The sequence below is a fragment of the Vidua macroura genome, chromosome Z (genome assembly GCF_024509145.1).
Source record: "Vidua macroura isolate BioBank_ID:100142 chromosome Z, ASM2450914v1, whole genome shotgun sequence".
NCBI classification, from domain to species: Eukaryota; Metazoa; Chordata; class Aves; order Passeriformes; family Viduidae; genus Vidua; species Vidua macroura.
In genome coordinates this window covers 35,888,511-35,907,672 of record NC_071611.1, presented here as the reverse complement: position 1 = coordinate 35,907,672, position 19,162 = coordinate 35,888,511, and positions in this window count along the sequence as shown.

The window sequence follows — 19,162 nt, the reverse complement described above, 5'->3', positions numbered from 1 at the left end:
TACTCGGGGTCATGTTGCACCAGGTTGTTGGGGTAGATAGCTCTGTGTCCTTTCAGACAGGAGAAAGAACTGCAACATTTATAGCCTGCTTGGTCATGCTGAAGTTTGCTGAAGTTTCTCCTGATATTTCTTCTGTACTTAGGTTTTCTATTGTTGGAGAAGGCACAGACTCATTTTATTGCAGAGATGAAGGTTTCCTACTGGAGCTCCATGAAGTGAGTTTTTCCTGAGACGAGCAACTCTTGGAGTCAGCTGTTGGTGAGAGAGTCTGTTGACAACTTGACATACTGGCAGTATACCTCTGATGGACATAATGAAAGTAGCTTTCCAGTATAGTATTAAAGAAGCCCACCCTGTTCTGACCCTGGAAATACTGGTCATAAACTCTTGGAGTATGTTAGTAAATGGAGGCTAGTAATAGTTACAGGGGGTTTTGCCTTCTCTAGTATACTGACAAATTGTGTAAAGTTTACTTTGTAAATACACAGTAAAATAATTTTTTTAGAACTGAGTTTCTTGAAAAATCTGGCTGTCCTACATCTAGAAGTAGGTTAAGAAGAGTTACATGCTACAAGGAGTTAGTGTATGGCAACTACTAATACATTTGTTAATGCGTGTTGAGGTGCAAAGGGAAGAAGTTGTGGACCTCACTACATACTGCTACTGGACCAGGGGTTTACTATTAAAGGGATTATTTGTATCTAATTCAGAGTGAAGGAAGCCAGTCTAATGTATGCCATACTATTCTGCTGGGTAACTAACCCATTGGTCTCAAAGCAGAAGTTTGAAGATGTGATGTTAAAAATTGTTTCCTTTGCTTTGAAGATAATCTGGATACCAATTTTACCATTGGTAACATAATTTATAATGAGATTATTTACAAAGACTTAGAAAAACCCTTGAAGGAGGCAAACAGGCAGAATGCTTGACATGCACTTTTTTATGTCTCTGCAGGACTAAATGCCCAATAGTTTATGCTGTTGGAAAGATAAATAATTCTTTTATGCAGGACAGCAGCTTTATGGTATAGCCGTATACCTATAAGGATCTGCAATAATTTTTATCTATCCAGATTTCTGCATAGTTGGAAGCATTTGTTTTTAGCTGTATAGTCTATGAGTGAGCATTCATTCTTCATCTTGGATCATTCTTGTCTTTTAATAAGTATTTGAAGCTCAATTTATTGAACTCAATCTCTTACAGAATCTTTTTTATTGCATTTCTAACTCCTGCTAAGTTATGCCTGATTTAATTTCTTTAGAATGAAGAATTGATCTGTGTCTCCTTTAAAGGAAATCTTCCATGTATTTCTTTCCTCTTTTTATGCTTTCGGCATTCCTTTAAATCAGTAATCAAGTCAGTACACTTTATCACTGCTCTTAAGGGACACAATATAGGATTGTTTTCACTATTGGAAAACATAGCTTATAATACAAGACTATCTGCACTGCAAATATGCATGCTTTTGTCAGTGAGATGTCCCAGTGCAGATTTACATTTCAACCTCCAGTTTCAGCCTGTAAAGGCTTTTTATTTGGTCAGGTTTGTTTTTTTTTTTTAATCAGTTTCTGCACCAACACATCTCTAGGTAATTGGAGGTGATTAGGAGTTGGAATTTTAAAACTCAGGTTCTGTCATTGTTTAGCTTGGAGAAGACAAGGCTCAAGAGAAATTTTGTCAATGTGTATAGGGTGGAAAGAAGTGAAAGAGATTTGGCTAGGCCTATTTCAGTTATGTCCAGTGAGAGGGCAAGAGGAAATGGCCAGAAATTAAAAACCAGGAAGTTCTATGTAAAAGTTTTTGTTTGGCTGTTTTCTTTCTCTAATGGCATTTGAACTCTGGAATAGATTGCTCTAAGAGGAATGTGGAGTTTCCATCACTGGAAATACTTAAAACCAGATGGCTCAGCCCTGGGCAACCAGTTGTAGGTGACCCTGACCTGGGGAGGATGAATGGACTACACAACAACTCTGTAATTCTGTGTAAATAAATTAATGGTCACCTTATAGATCAGGCACTATGTGTAGGGGAAAACCATGTGCAAAGATTTAGGTAAATAGTGGGTATTGACCTGGACCTTCTCTCTTTCGATCTTTGTGTGGGTGTCGATGTTTATTCATTTATTCAGCATAAATTTTGCTTGATATGCAGCTGCAAATGACTTACATTACATCTTCCTTTCTTGACAGAGCACTGACACTAAGAATACACCAAGTTAAGGCTATACACTGAATTTCTGTGTCTCCCAATTTTACCTCAGGGTATGCTTGTGTCTGAGCTTCTTATCAATACTGTACTTCCTTACATATGACCTTTTACAGGCCCAGGTGTCTTCCCCATTTCAGAAACCAGCATTAGGCAGTGATGACTTGGTCCCTGTTGTCTGCATAGGAATGTTGGTTTGTTCTGCATACAAGCACAGATAGCAAATCCAAACAATTCCTGAAACTCCCAGTAGTAACTGCCAGAGTAGGACGCCTCTCTGAAGGTATGTAGTGTTTTACCTGTGTGATTAATGAACCCCTCTAATCCAGTTACAGCTAAGAAGCTCATGTCAAATATTTTACTGTTGTTTCAATGGAACAGATGCACCTACTCTCTGGAAAGTCATGTGCAAATACATAGACAGAACTTGCTGTAAAAAGCTTCTCGAGTTGATAATGAAAGCAAAGAAGAATGGGGAAAACAGCATTGCCTGTTTCTTGGAGAAATTATCCAGTGGCATAAAGATAAAATTGAGGTGGAGTTGAGTAAGACTCTTTGGTAGGATAATAAGATTTAGGTTTGCAACTGTGTTTAGACAAGAGATATTCACTTAGATGACTTTATTTTATAACTTTAAAAGAAATAACAAGGTATAATTTTATATTGTTTCTTGATAACATATTGATTTGGAATGGGCTATATTCATTATTATACGTTAATCTCATTTGGAGCTGAATATTAAAAAAACCCAACTTATATACTTAATGTTTCAATAATGTAGGCTCCCACAGAGATTTTTTAAAAATATATAATGGGTTTGATTTCTAAATCCTAGTTGTAATTTTAATTGAATTTTATTTTAGATTTAGATACATAGATATTTTGATGATTGTTGTACTTCTAAAGATACTAACGTGCCTTTTGAAAATGTTCCACCAGGTTTCATTACAATACAAATCCAAATAAAGCTTTTGCTTGGACTGGGCAGTACAGAACTTCTGAAGCGTGCTGCTTTTCTCTCTTCTAAACATATTGTTATGCTGACTGTGAGCTGAATTAGAACAGAGCCAGCCTGGCGTTTAAGAGGTACTAAACAAAATCAACATAATGACTGTGTGTTTGGACAACTGCTGTCTCTGGAGATATACCTTTTCTGAAAATGTCATATGTGCACAAAGAATTATGGCTTAAATAACTCTCAACTATATTTTTGTTGCAAGCCATTGGATTGAATCTGTGGATGAATGGAAGGAACTGGGCTGAAGTTTCAATGTCAAATGTGATATTGCCATTTTACCTTCCATTTTGAGAGATGCCTAGGAAAGGGTAGGATGGACTGAAGCACCTTCCTGAGTACTATTTGAGTTCTTGAGTCTTACCCACTAGGGAACAGATTGACTGAAAGAGGGGTCTGCTGTCAGGTGTGTGTATGTGTTCAGAGACAGGGGTGAGTCCAGAGCTTTTGGGTGCTGTGTGTAGAGGAAAGGGTATATGTGGGAAGACAGTAGCAATCAGCTGAAGGATTCTTAGAAATAAGCTTTTTTTTCCATCTTCATCCTTTCTACACTCAGGCTTTCCAGCCTTCAGGATCCTCCTTGGCTCTTGCCTCTCTTCCTTCTTGAGAAAGTACACCCTGTTTCCCCCAGAGTCGTTCTGTTTAGATGCTTTTGGGTGTCTCTGATCTGCACATCCTGTGTTTCAGCTCAGGTGCAATAGCCAGGGCAGCAGCATCCCCTGTCAATGCTGACAGCTCAGCCTCACAAATCCTCCAAGGGGTGTTTGCTTTTCTTTCTTGTCCTTTAAATCTTCCTTTGAAGATTAGGTGAAGAATATGGTTGCTAAAGCAGACTTCAAAAATATTCAATAGAGAGCCAGAGACGTATCTTACCTAATGAAAGAACATTGACTAAAGCATAGATGTTTCATATGTAGTAGTTTCACCCCTTTTGGAGTCTGTGGAAGGAGAAACCCCTCTGAAAAAAAACTCAGTCATGAAATTTAATGTGTCTGCCACTGCTTGTTCAAAATAGTATGGATTTTTCTCTTTCATTCAGTGATTGCAGCTTTGATTCTTTCTTTCCTATAGCTCTCAGTTTATTATAAGAGTTCTGTAATGCTTAAGATACCAAAGGATGGGAAATAGATACTTTGTGTCCTTCTAAGCTGGTTATCCCAGTCCTTCTGAACTGCTTCAAAAGGAGGACTGGACTGGGTAGTCAAGCTGGCTTTCCCCAGGCATTCATGCAGACATTTCTGTATCCTTCAGAACATAAGGCAGAAGCAGAAGAAATATTAATTATTTTTAAAGAATCAATAATATGTGATTAACATTTTTTTGGCTTGGTCTCAGCCAGGAGGAGAAATAGCTGGATAGACTTTTAAGTGTTCTCTTTTGACACTTCTAGTTCTTCTTGTTTCAGTTTTGTGTCCAGGGCTTGACTGTGTTTTTCTTCAAGATTCTTTTTTTTTTTTTTTCTTTGCTTGGCAGTCTTCAGCAATATTTGAAGGAGTGGGACTGTGGCTTACTGAAAGCTTGAAAGCTATCATGCTTGGGAAAGTTACAGAATTTCATTAGGGAAAGTCAAGAGAATTTTTAGCTACATCCAATACTTTAAAATAAATGTGCTCAGTTCCCGTCTACAGAAATAGGATATTTAATTTCAAACCAGTTTTGAGGGAAGCAGTTTCAAAATCGTTTAATGTTGCAGTTATTGTTTCCTGTGGAGAATAGAATAGTTGTTATGGTATATAATCTGTTTGGCAGAAGAGGACAAATCATCACAAGATGAGAGGGAGCATATAAATGGTGAAATGGTGTACAGGGCTGGATTTGAAGTCTAGAGGGATGCAATGTTGACATTAGTGACAGAAGATTTAAAAGAGGCTGACATTATTTCCATGGAGCTTTTACTGCTAAATTTTAATTATTAGTTACTACTTCATAACAGCTTTTCATGGTGTTGCATACTGTTAACTTCAAAGATAACTCTGTATTGTTTAGATCTTTTGCAGATTCTTCATTATGTTTAACATCATCAAAAATTGAGTAAATTATAAATTATTACAAATAAATTTGTGAATTTATAGTTTTTTATAAATTCAGATGCTTTCCTTTATGCTATGTAAATATTAGAATGGAAGAAGTGTTTGCTGCATGACTTTCAGATGAGAAGCTAATGGAAGAAAAGCCCCTCCCTTGAGGGAGGTAGTTTTTTCCTTCAAATAAACACCCACTCATTTCACTGTCCTCTGGGGAAAGAAGAAAAATTAAAAATAGGAAAATGTTTATAGTACTGTAGATACAAACAAGGAGGTCATTTGTAGTTAGAGCAGCCTTATGTTCCTTACTTCATGGTCACTTCCAGGAAGATATTCTGAAAAGTTTCTGCTGCAGCTAACAGAATGGAATTTGTAGTCTTATTTACACTGGTATAAACTTGTAGTTACTCTCTTGAAGCTTTTACTGGAGTAGCAATTCTAATACTTGGCTTCATGTGATACTATATGTAAATGTATAATTATGTTGAAAAAAAATTCAACAGAACTTACACAAACCAGGGAGAGCAGCAAACTAAACAGCATATGATAAAATTTTGAGGAGACTGCAGAATCACATAATTCCATAATTAACCCTACTTAGAACCAGCAACACATACATCAATTTCATTCACTCCCTCCCCCACTCCTCTTTTTTTTAAAACATATTACCAAAGCTATGTAAGAGAAAATACTTTCTAAACAGTGTCTCACCAAATTTGCAAGTGGTAGCTCCAGGGAATCTGTTTTCAAGGAAGAGCTGTAGACCTTCATGCAATACACAACTTAAATATTTCCAAATGGGTTTGGTCTAAACCTATATTTATGCCTAGAGATGTCTTCTGATTACAGTAATACAAGAAATAAAAGTCATGTTATTCTTGTTTATTTCTTGTTTCTAAAAACCTGGGGAGCTCAATGCTTTGTATTTACAAAAACCCCACAACAACAACCAAACAAAAACCAGAACCTAAGAAAAGAGTAATAAATAATGTATAGCCAACATCAGTTTTAAAATGAAAAATTGCCAGTTCCCTTTTTCTTGAACATTAACGTATTCTGTCATGAGGTGCTTACAAGGAAAGGTTAGAATGAGAACAGAATGTAATAAAAGTTTGAATTTAGCCTGGCTTTGAGTAGAAGGTTGGACTAGATTGCATCCAGTGGTCCCTTCCTATTTACATCCATCTGTACTTTTACAAAGGGAAGGAGAGGGAAAGTGAGGGTAGATCACTGCTGTCATGAGTGAAACCTCTCTTACGTTTCCTCTCAGAGAATGTTTGTATAGTATGGTTTACTAGAGGATGTATCTGAAGGCATTTCTGCTACAGAACTGTAAAGTTATGTAAGTTATATAGACTTATAAGGTGGTAACTATTTTTAGGGAAATATATGTTGTTAATAATTGGGATTGAATGTTTAGATAATAGCTCATTGGCTCACTGAAGTTTTGAAAATTTGTAGCAAAAGATGGATGACCTATTCAATATCTGCTTGGGTAACCAGTTGTTCCTCTCTAAAAGAAATTTTAGTCACCCTCTCAGGAAGGAAAACTAATCTGTTTGATTTAGGCAGCCGGTCACGCAAGGGGCACACAGGCAACATCACAGTTCAAATGTACTTTCTGAAAAGAGCCCCATGTACTGAAATAATTTGGGATCAGCTTTTGGATGTTTCATAAGCAAAACCAAGGTTTAACTTCACCAAATAAATGCTTCACAATGAATAATGCACCCAGCTGTAGCGGCAAATGCCATTTGCTCAACTGCTTAACTATTCATCCTTCTGACCAAGGTTTATGGTGGTGTGAAATGCAGCTTAACTTTGCAAATATAGAATGTATAGTAAAATTATCCCCTTTTGTGAAATTAGAAGGAATAAGCTTCTGATGGGTGTTTTATGTACTATGCTGACAGATTATAAGAGATTAAAAGGAAATTTTAATGAAGCGAAAAGCAGCCCTTGCAGCTTCTAACCCTCATGATTAGAGGAGCAGAAGCTAGGGGATTTAGGAGGATTTAGCAAGATGAGATAGATGGGGCAGGGAGATTATGACCTGCAATTGGAACCAGTTGCTTGTCTAACTCGTGTTTCCTTAGATAATGCATTTAGGGCTCCAGTTCTTTCAAAAACAGTGAGGGTGAAATGAGCAGAAGAAACATCATCTTGGAAGTGATTTGAGGCTTATTTTCACTAATCAAGTAACAAAACACAAAAGGCAAATATAGACTCAAATCAGTGTGTCAAACAAAAACAGAAAAATGCAGCATTTACGTTTCTGTAAAGAGAATATTTCAAGTCACAGGGCAATGCACTTGTTTTGCATACTTTTTTTGTGACAAAATCACCAAAAAGAGGCCTAAGGCAATGCTTGGGATTATAACCTGAACTTTTCATTGTGTTTTTAGTATGTTGTCATAGTCAAGAAACTTGGTGTGTAATATGGGCATATATTGTTGTATAAATTACTGAAAAGGAAACATTTGGTTAAGACAGTAATTATGCAGAATATGTGTTAACAGAATACTGAAAGCATTTGAAGAATCCAAAATTATATTGATGAACAGCATTCGTAATGAATAAAATTCTTAATTTTATTCAATATTAATGAATAAAAGTCATTTGTAAAAAGCTTAGTCATTAGAAAAAACTTAAAGTATTACTGCCATGATACAATTTTTACAAAACTGCTGAAGGATCACAAAGGATGAGTACAGAGCAGTTATTTTGCTCCCCATTGTTATATGGATTATGCCATTCATTATCCATCTCAAGTTCTGGGCAAATGTCACTTTTGCAGATAGGCTTATTTTCTATCCTTGAAAAAGGCCTGCCACAGCAATGCCTCAAAATAACTGGCCTTCCTCTGTTGTCAGTGGAGCTTCCCATTTTGCTGCTGTCATAAGCTGTCTTGTGCTAAGGGCTCTGTGGAGAAATTTTTGACCTTGTACTTACTATTTCCCATTTAAAATCTCCATATTTTCCTGGAAACAGGATAGATGAAATTAATTTTTATATTAGGCACTCAATGCAATAAAATTTTAGACCATGTACTTGCACTTTCTTTTTTGAATGATTGCAGATCTTTTTCTAGGAATTTTCTCTTTTCACACTCTGTCTCAATACAATCTATTCTTCAAACCCTAAACAAGAAAAATTATCTCTAAAAGAGAGTTTAGAGGTCTACTTAGGTTTTTCCATTTGCAACAATCAATACAAACTATCTTAAAAAGCAAAGCATTAGAATTGGAGCAGATGGATTGTTTCATTCAGGCATGTGGAATGAATAATAAGAATTGGTTTGGACATGTATGTATGCTCCTCTTGACCTCAGAGTAGTTAGATATCTATGGTTATAGGCATCTTTAGATACCTAAGTAACTAGGTGTATGTCATTAGAACCCTAAATTCTCAGCTCAGTTGATAAATATGTCACTGGAGTATCAGCCATTCAAGTAGTACAGCGGTAGTTAAGGACTGAAGTCCATGCAGACCACTTGAGAGCCATATCTAAAAGCAAAGACTCAGAGGCCACCCTCAGCAATTCTCATATTCAGAGGCATTCCCTGGTCTATTGTGTATGTGAAGACAATCCTGGAGAGATGCAGTAAAATAGAAGTGGCCTTTTCTGAGGCCAAAAGATGAACTAGACTTTGCATTGCTTTACTCATGGCTAAGGAGTTTTCCAAGACTGCAGAAGGCCATTGCTGAAAATTGTGCTGACCTGGGTTTGCAGAAGATTTTTAAATCTTTGTTTTTCAGAACCTAGAGAGGTTCTTAACCGTTGGAACATTGATTTTGAGTTTTGCCCAGTTAATACTTTATGTAACTTCAGAAGAGGAACTTGAGCGATATCTTTTGGGAAAAAATGAAGCAGTGTCAAGAAGGCTCACCTTGAATAGCTATTCAAACACCAGTTTGGAGTAAGTATCTCAGGTATTGAAATGAAGACAGTTTTACCATGGTCTAATTAGGGCACTACTCTCTGAGTGGACAGGTAATTGTGATGACTTGACTTCTTATTTTAGGAAGGTGAGTACCTAATTTTCAGGATTGAAGAGACTGGTTAACACAGACAGTGTAACAGAGGGATCTCCTTGTGGCCATCATTTTCGTAACACCATCCCTCACCTTTCCTAATTGTTTCACTCTTGGCTAGTGTAGATGACTTCAAGTCATCTGGGCTCAGATTCCTGGTTTTGCTGAAGTTAGATAGAAGCTGTACATCTGAACACACCTTTTTGGATTGGAAGCTTAGCAATCAACTAACAAAATCCCCACTGTTCCAACTTCCATGAAAACTGAGAATCTTGATTTTAGAACCTGAGACAACTGTATTGTGTTTCCTGAGACCATCTGTTGTGTAAATGCCAAATAATGCATATTAAACTATTCCTTAGATCTGCAGAGTATTAAAAGTGTAGTTGTTAAATCTGGTTTTACAATATTGAAAGAATCAAGAAAATTGTGCTTAGTGCTGGGGGGAGTTATAGCTCAAGTTTTAATTTCTGTTCACTGACAGTCTAGTGAATTATTTACCTATTTACTTTCGAAATGTTCTCTATAGGGAACTATATCTTTTTCACTCATCACAGCTGAAATTTGGCAATTTAACAAGAGGAAGAAATAAATAAGTATGCATTAATGGGAACTGACTTTAGAACCATGTTGACCAAACAACTTCTATAGCAAGTTTCCCATGAACTTTAAGCTTCAAATTATAGCTTCACAATTGTTTGGGGGAAATTTAATTCAGACAACATTGCAGATCTGAAGAAGTGTTCAGAAGCTTGTCTAATTTTATTCTGGCTGTATCATTTGGTTCAAAAAATACTACGTCTCTACAAGCTTATTCTGCTTACATTCTTGCACCACCCTGGGTGCAAAAACATTATTTTTATTGTTACTGTTGTTGTTATTATTATTATTATTATTATTTAAAATGCACTTTTTCAAGTAATGGGGATTACATTAATAGCTATGATATTCTCTGCACTTCAGTCCTAGAAGAATCAATATGAATGAACTTACACTGATTTTCATGAAGTTGGAGAGTTATTACAACTAGTATTCGAGCTAACTTGTTCAGTGTTTTGTTGGTGTCTGTATGCTAAGTGATATATATTTTGCAGATGTGTATAAAATTAAGTCTTTTAATTTCTGTCTGCTGATACTATGTATTATACTTCAGCATTAAAAGCTATAAATAAAGCTTGATTCAGTCAATTTTCCTATTTTGTCTTCAAGTACCTGATACTAGAATTTGGCACAAGTTCTTTTTGTTTGTCCATACTAAAGGTAAGGGACATAGTGTGCTGTTAAGGGCAACAACAAAAATAATTTGTGATCCTGTATGCTCAAGGCAAAGTTGAGGTTACCTTTGTCAGCTTCTTTTCTATGAGACAGCTATAGGCTAAAATGGTAGGAGACCACTTCTAGAAAAATCCATAACAATATTCTGAACAAACTGTGCTTGTACAGATAATTGAACCTTATGAAGATTCACCGATTGGGCGTTCATTTTGATCCTCTTTATCTGTCTGTGAGATCTCTGTGAGATTAGTTTTGGCTTTGTAAATTAAAAACAGTGGGATCTTGTTGAAAGTGTTGAAACTCCCTTGTTTAGACATTTGAATGTGTTTGGTGTTATTGTAACCTTTCCACTGAACCAGATGTGCTACCAGCCTTCACTGCTTTTCTTGAGGGCCTATATAAAATTCCTGAAATAAAGATGAGCTGTTGGTATTCTTTTCTTCCTTGATGTTTAAGAATGCACATCTCAAATCTTTGAAACCACCTTTTTTTACAATCAAAGCAACACTCCTGTGCCAGCCTGATGTCCTTTGTCTACCTGTGAGGAAGACTAGGAGAGTCCAAAGGTATCTATAATGCTTTATCAGGGATGAATGACTATTTGAATAGTTTTGATGTTCATTTCACTCACAATTGTATGGTGGTGGTGTGATATTTTGAAATAAGTTCAGTATTGGTGCTGTTCTCCCCTGCATATCTTGCACACCGTTCATTAGCCTTCTGAGTTGCTCTTTTTCCTATAGTTTCCCCCTCAGCATAACTTATTTACACCGGAGCTACAAGATACTTGTTAGAGTTGCTCATGAAGTACATCAGACTGAGATCAAGCTGTGACTTTTGACTGTGAAGAGCTTATAGGATGGTTTAAAACAGAAAAAAATTTATAAGATGGTGAAGCCATGAGACTTGGACACGTTGACATATTCCCTGTCTGGATTTTTGTAGCTGTTGAAAGATCAGTTGCAAAATAAGTGGAATTGACATTTTTGATTTTGGCTCCTGTTTCCACAGTATAACCAAGGAACTACTGAGATGGTATAGTTCAAACTATTATGTCATCAGTAGTAAAAAAACAAATGGGGAAACCCCCAAATATGTTTTATTTAAAAATATGTAAAGATATCTGCACAAATCAGCTTTGTTACTGTTGCTTCTCATTTATGAAGAATGAGGTTTTTTTCCATGGTAATGAGCCCTTTGGATCTGATATTTAAGTTCAGAAATGTACTAAGACGTGGGGGAACTAAACTGCATCAGACCACTTTGGTTTTATCTTAGAACTTGGTGAAGTTCTATGACAACATTAAATAAAGAAAAAATTGGTTTCTGAGGCTGGAGTGCTCAGCATGAAGGAGAATGTGTGTCTTGCAGGTACTTGGATTCCTCAAAGGTTTAGGTTCTTCAAATGCTAAAACATATTCCTGCACAGAGATGCTTTTTACTGATGGTATTGGAGAAGAGAAAGCATCTCTTTGGACATTTGGTATATGTAGGAAATCTGTGGATGAAGAAGTGCATTTCTGCCTTTTTTGAAAAATAGGATGTTAATTTCTCCTTTCTTGTGAAATCAAGCTTCAAATTGAAAGAATATTTCCTTTTACCCCTGACCTATTTTTCTTGATAATAAATGGTTATTGCTATCTGGGAGAAATAGATATACTAAAGATTCCTCTAAGTACCTAAAAATACTAGGAGGACAATTTAAACTTTCACAACATTTATATTCTTGTGATTTTGTAGATGTTATCATTCTGATAAAAGGAAAGGAGCAAGTGAGCCATTCAGGAACAGGAGGTGGAGCTTCCTTTGTTCCTGAGTGACTCATTATAAGAGATCTCTGGGGAGCGCAGCAACCCGGAGCAGGCAAACAGGGTCACAGCAGTTTGCACAGCAGTTCGTGCAGGCAGGGCAAGCAGGACTCGTATGCCCCTCACTCTCAGGCAATAGAGGGGCACCTGGTGGATGAAGGGGAGTGGAAATGGGTCCCTGCTTGGGGTGGTAATAACAAAAATCCCTCCTGCCCCCCATCCCCTAGCCAGGTGCCACTTCAGAATAGATATGAGGCCCTGGATCTAGAGAGCCAAACAGATGATTTAGAAGAAAATTATCTGCCCAGTGAGCCTCCCAATTATGACTCACCTAAAAAATGGATTACCACCCCTAATGTCAAGAAGAAAAGAAGGGTAATTGTAGTGGGTGATTCCCTTCTGAGGGGGACAGAGGGCCCCGTATGTCGACCTGACCCATCCCACAGGGAGGTCTGGTGCCTCCCTGGGGCCCAGGTATGAAACATTACTGAGAGACTTCCTAGGCTGATTCAGTCCTCTGATTATTACCCACTGCTGATACTCCAGGCTGGCAGTGATGAGATTGAAAAGAGGAGTGTCAAGGCGATTAAAAGGGAGTTTAGGGCACTGGGTCAAGTGGTTGATAGGACAGGTGTACAGGTAGTGAGTGTTCTGCTCAGTTCCTTTGGTGGCAGAGAAAAATGATGAAAGGAATAGGAGAACCCACATCTTTAACAAATGGCTCAAGGGTTGGTGTTATCAGCAAAATTTTGGATTCTTTGATCATGGAGCAACCTTTATGGCACCTGCTCTACTGGAATCAGATGGGATACATCTCTCTGTTAAGGGCAGGAGGTTTTTAGCTCATGAACTGGCAGACCTTATTGAGAGGGCTTTAAACTAGGTTAGAAGGGGGAAGGGGATGCAGCTGGGCTGTCTGGAAGCAGGCCCAAGGATGGTAAGACTGTGTTAGGGGAGAAATCAGTAGCCCAGCTGACTTGCATGTATACCAATGCACGTAGCATGGGCAACAAACAGGCAGAGCTAGAGGCCATGGTGCATCAGCAGAACTATGATATTGTTGCCATCACAGAAACATGGTGGGATGACTCACATAGTTGGAGCACTGCACTGGATGGCTACAAGCTCTTCAGAAGAGACAGAAAAGGGAGAAGAGGCGGAGGGGTGGCCCTTTATATTAGGGGGGTTTTGGATGTCATAGGTATTGAAACTAATGACAAAGAAGTTGAGTCCCTATGGGTAAAAATTAAGGGGAAGGCCACCAAGGCTGACATCCTCCTGGGAGTCTGCTATCATCCACCCAACCAGGATGAAGAGGTGGACAACTTATTCTATAAGCAACTGAACAATGTTTCAGGATCATCAGCCCTTCTTCTTGTAGGTGACTTCAACCTACCAGACATCTGCTGGGAACTTAATACAGCAGAAAAACAGCAATCTAGAAAGTTTTTAGAGTGTGTGGAGGATAACTTTTTGTCACAACTGGTGGGCCAGCCCACCAGGGTAGGGACTGTGTTAGACCTATTTTTCACAAATAGAGATGGACTGGTGAGTGATGTGGAGGTTGGAGGCCACTTGGGGCACAGTGATCATGAAATTATAGAATTCTCGATAATTGGTGAAATAAGGAGAAATATCAATATGATCTCTACATTGGACTTCCGGAGGGCAGACTTTGGCCTATTTAAGAGACTTATTCAGAGAGTTCCTTGGGAAATAGTCCTTGAAAACAAAGGAGTCCAGGAGAGATGGGTGTGCTTCAAAGCAGAAATCTTGAGGGCACAAGAACAGACTGTCCCTGTGTGCCAAAAGACGAGTCGACGTGGCAAACGCCCAGTCTGGATGAGCAATGAGGTTTTGAAGGAACTTAGAAATAAAAGAAAAAGATGTATCATCTTTTTTAAGGAGGGACTGATTTCTCAGGAAGTATTTAAGGGAGCTGCTAGGGCATGTAGAAAAAAAAATCAGGGAGGCCAAAGCTCAGTTTGAACTTAACTTGGCAATTTCTGTTAAAAATAATAAAAAAAGTTTTTACAAATATATAAATGGTAAAAGGAAGGGTATAACCAACCTCAGTTCCCTATTGGATGAGGCAGGCAACCTAGTAACTAAAGATGAGGAAAAGGCGGAAATGTTTAATGCCTTCTTTGCCTCGGTCTTTATTGGTAGGACAGCTTGTCCTCAAGACAACTGTCCCCAGGGGTTGGTAGGTGGTGCCAGGGATCAGAATGGTCCTCTTGTTATCCAAGAGGAGGCAGTCAGAGAACTGCTGGGACACTTGGATATTTATAAATCAATGGGACCAGATGGGATCCACCCTAGGGTGATGAGGGAGCTGGCAGATGAGCTTGCGAAGCTGCTCTCCATAATTTATCAGGAGTCATGGCTCGCTGGTGAGGTTCCAGATGATTGGAAACTGGCCAATGTGACACCCGTTTACAAAAAAGGTAGGAAGGAGGATCCTGGTAATTAGAGGCCAGTTAGCCTGACCTCAGTACCAGGTAAGATAATGGAGCAGTTCATACTGAGTGCTATCACACAGCACTTACAAGATGGCCAGGGTATCAGACCCAGTCAGCATGGGTTTACAAAGGGTAGGTCATGTCTGACCAACCTGGTCTCCTTCTATGACCAGGTAACTCGTCTGGTAGATGCAGGAAAGGCTGTGGATGTTGTCTATTTGAACTTCAGCAAGGCCTTTGATACTGTCTCCCACAGCATACTCCTGGAGAAGCTGGCAGCCCACGGCTTGGACAGGAGCACTCTTCGCTGGGTTAGGAACTGGCTGGATGGCCGGGCCCAGAGAGTGATGGTGAATGGTGCTGCATCCAGCTGGGGACAGAAACCAGTGGTGTCCCTCAGGGGTCTGTACTGGGACCAGTTCTATTTAATATTTTTATAGATGACATGGATGAGGGCATTGAGTCCTTCATTAGTAAATTTGCAGATGACACTAAGCTGGGAGCTTGTGTTGATCTATTGGAAGGGAGGAGGGCTCTGCAGAGAGACTTAGATCGGTTGGATGGACAGGCAGAGTCCAACAGCATGAAGTTTAATAAGTCTAAGTGCCAAGTTCTACATTTTGGCCACAAAAATCCCCTACAATGTTACAAGCTGCGGACAGTGTGGCTGGACAGTGTTCAGGCAGAAAGGGACCTGGGGGTGCTGGTCAACAGCCGGTTGAATATGAGCCAGCAGTGTGCCTTGGTGGCCAAGAAAGCCAATGGCATCCTGGTCTGCATTAGGAATTGTGTGACCAGCAGGAGCAGGGAGGTCATTCTTCCCCTGTACTCGGCGCTGGTAAGACCACATCTTGAGTACTGTGTCCAGTTCTGGCCCCTCAGTTTAGGAAGGACATTGAGACATTTGAGCTTGTCCAGAAGAGGGCAACGAGGCTGGTGAGGGGCTTGGAACACAAGCCCTACGAGGAACATTTGAAGGAGCTGGGGTTGTTTAGCCTGGAGAAGAGGAGGCTCAGAGGTGACCTTATTGCTCTCTACAACTACCTGAAGGGAGGCTGTAGACAGGTGGGGGTCTGTCTCTTCCACCAGGCAGCAACTGACAGAACAAGGGGACACAGTCTCAAGCTACGTCAGGGAAGGTACAGGTTGGATATTAGGAAGAAATTTTTCACTGAAAGAATAATAAAGTACTGGAATTGTCTTCCCAGGGAGGTGGTAGAATCACCATCTCTGGATGTGTTTATAAAAAGACTGGACATGGCACTTGGTGCAGTCTAGTCGAGGTGTTAGGACATAGGTTGGACTTGATGATCTTAGAGGTCTCTTCCAACCTCATTATTCTGTGATTCTGTGATTCTGTGAAGTAGTAAAGCTATTTGGATAGGTTGACAACAAGCTAATTCCTGAAATAAAGCCTAGATAGAATTGGGCCATTGAGAGAGATGGTTTTACATCTTGGAAAGCAGAATTTTATTATTAGTTGGCATATAGTGTTCAAAATTATCTATAGCCACATTTTGAGTTGTACAGAGTGACTTGGATCATGTTGACTTCTTGAACAACAAAAAAACTCCTAAAAGAAAACCAAGGGAAAATGGATTTTTTTCTTGAAGTGAAGGAGAAGAGGGAATATGTCATAATCATTCATCCCTTCTTGCCTTAATCCTATGGTTCAGAAAGGAAGGCAAAAGAAAAAAGCTGTAATAATTATTAGCTATTTGAATAAATGTTATTTCTTTCATCTAATATTATGTCTACAGTACTTGCAATTTATAGGTAATTCCATGCAACATAAAAAGAAGCTAAAATAATTATTTGCTCAGCTCTAGTTAAGCAATTGTTCATGGTGCTGGGTATTATGAGGACAGTGATATATTAGTTCCAGGAATTGTGTCTTAAAGCAAAGCTGCAGTCAGCCACTGTGCAAGCTGTTTGAATATGCACAGGATTTCCATTCAAAATCACTGCATGAGCCTCTCTGCTGAAGATTTCATGTTTTTATCCAAATTAGAGGGAAGGTCAGTGCTCAGTCTTTGCCACCAGAGGTCTTCAAAGAACATATTACAGATATTTTTTCAATGGCTGAAAATTAGAGGTGTATCATACAGCCGCTGCTGACAGAAGTAGTTGGAAGTAATTTACTCAAGTACTTCAAGTCATTTTTTGAGACAGAATCTGTGCCTGTCAGAATTGCTGCTGGAAAATTGAAACAGCTCTGCTTGCTTTTCATCTCTGACTGGATGAGTTGTTTTCCCTGCTTTATGTTACAGAGATTTTAATAGTGATGAGTTAACAAGACATTCTGATTATCTGTTGAACATAGGTAGTCAGGATGGATATTTTGGCAAGAACAATTTTGTACTCCCTCATTTGGTTACTGAGGGATGCTGTGGACAGCAGTGAGTGGACAGGACAGAGGTGCTGAAGGTGACCTTGTGGAGGAGGCTCTCCCAGGCCAGACCTTCCTGCTGCAGCACTCAAAGTGCAGAGCCCAGCTCTCAGAGAAGCTTTTCCTGGCCTTGACCTAGAGTCCCCTCTCTGGGTTAGGGCATAGCCTGATATTTTGGATCTGCCTTTTGGAATACTGTGGGGCAAATATATTTCTCATGCACCCTTTATACCTTTCCTCCATGCTTAAGGAAGGGAAAACATTTCTGGCAAAGTAATTAATTTTCAAAACTAGGTTCTTCATTTTTCATTGGCTTTGTATTAGCATGTGGTGATCTTTTATGGTACAATAAAGCAAAAAAGAGACAATTGTGTTTCTGTTATGAAATAAATTCCCAGTGATACTGCAGGTCTTTTAAGCTTATCTGAATAAAGTCAATATTTCAGTTGAAAGAAAGTGTTTGCTTATGTAAAAATCTATTTGTTATAACTCATAAGTAATTCCTTTTTTTTAATAAATGAAGACTCAGATGATTTTTTTTTCTCATTTTTAATGAACGTAAAAGCAACAGGGAAGGAACTAGGGAATTATGATTCTGTTTTCCATTTTTGGTCTTTGTGTCTGAAAATGGTCTTTATTTTGGCTGTGAATATGATAGGGTATCACTGAGAGCTTATTAGAGTAAGAAAGAAGAAGAAAGGGATGGAGCCTTGATACTGCTGTGCTTGGTGATGTGGATATCCTGAAGAAGAGGAGAGCTGCAGTATTAGACTCCAGTTGTGTTACAGATGAGAACAACCTCTCTCCCAAGTCTCTGCTTGAGTCCTTTTAAAGCCAAATAAATGCCACTTTGTAGCAGTGGGTCCCCCACAGAGAGGAACTTCTAGGAATGAAATAAAAAGAAATGCAAGCTGGACTATAAACTTCCCCTATGTGGCTGTCTTCAGCCAGTGTTCCCTCTGCACCCTAAGGGATGTTAGAGCATGTCTGGGCACAGGGTACAGCTGTCTCTCTTCCCATTAGGGCTCTCAATTTTGATTTTGCTAGAGAAATGCTGTTATAAGCCAGTGCTTCTGAATATCATTGGCTTCATATGAGGCTGTGATGCCATCACAAGGCAGCAGTTTTATGTCTGATTTTTGGAGTTTGGGAACTTTTATATGCCTCTTAGATGGGTTGCTACTACTGTAATGAAAGCTTTAGAGGAAGCATCAGCTTCCAGCTATAGAACTGGCACATTTTGGAGTTGGATGTAGTCCTTGATAAAGAGGAAAGTCAAGCAAGCTGTCATACTGTAGCTGAAATTTTTAGGAATGTTTTTCACTGCAAGTTCACAAAGGGTTCTTCACAAACCAGGCTGCTCATGAAGATACTGTCAGTGTATTTTATCGCATCCAATCATGAATGGGATAATATACACAGACTCCTGGAGGGAGTAAAGCAAATTAGAAAAGCAAAACACTTAATTTAGTACTATATACTGAGAGCTTTTATATGTGCAGTACCAACAGATTTTTATTTTTTTTAATAAAAAGCAAGAAAAAAATTGTGCTTGATGTAGTGAACAGTTACCAGGCTTTAATAGAACATACCAAATAGTTAATAAAACATACTAAATAATTAATAGAACATATAAAAAACTAATAAGAACATATGAAGACTAAGACCATTCCTTAGGTTGCTCAGCCCAGCAAAACCCAAGTCTGTCTCTGATAAGGTAAATGAAATCTCAGATCCACAAATACCAGAGCCACATTGTGCAAATGTGTCTTCTGAGCAAATCTACATAATCTGTCCTTAAAAGACTTATTGGTAACAGTCAAAATCCATCATTTCCCTATGATAGATATTTTTAGGCAGCTGTGACAGCTAAGAGTTCTCGGAAATCCTCAAAATATACAGTAGCTTTTAATTGCATCTGACTGGCATTCTATAAGTAAAATATTAGT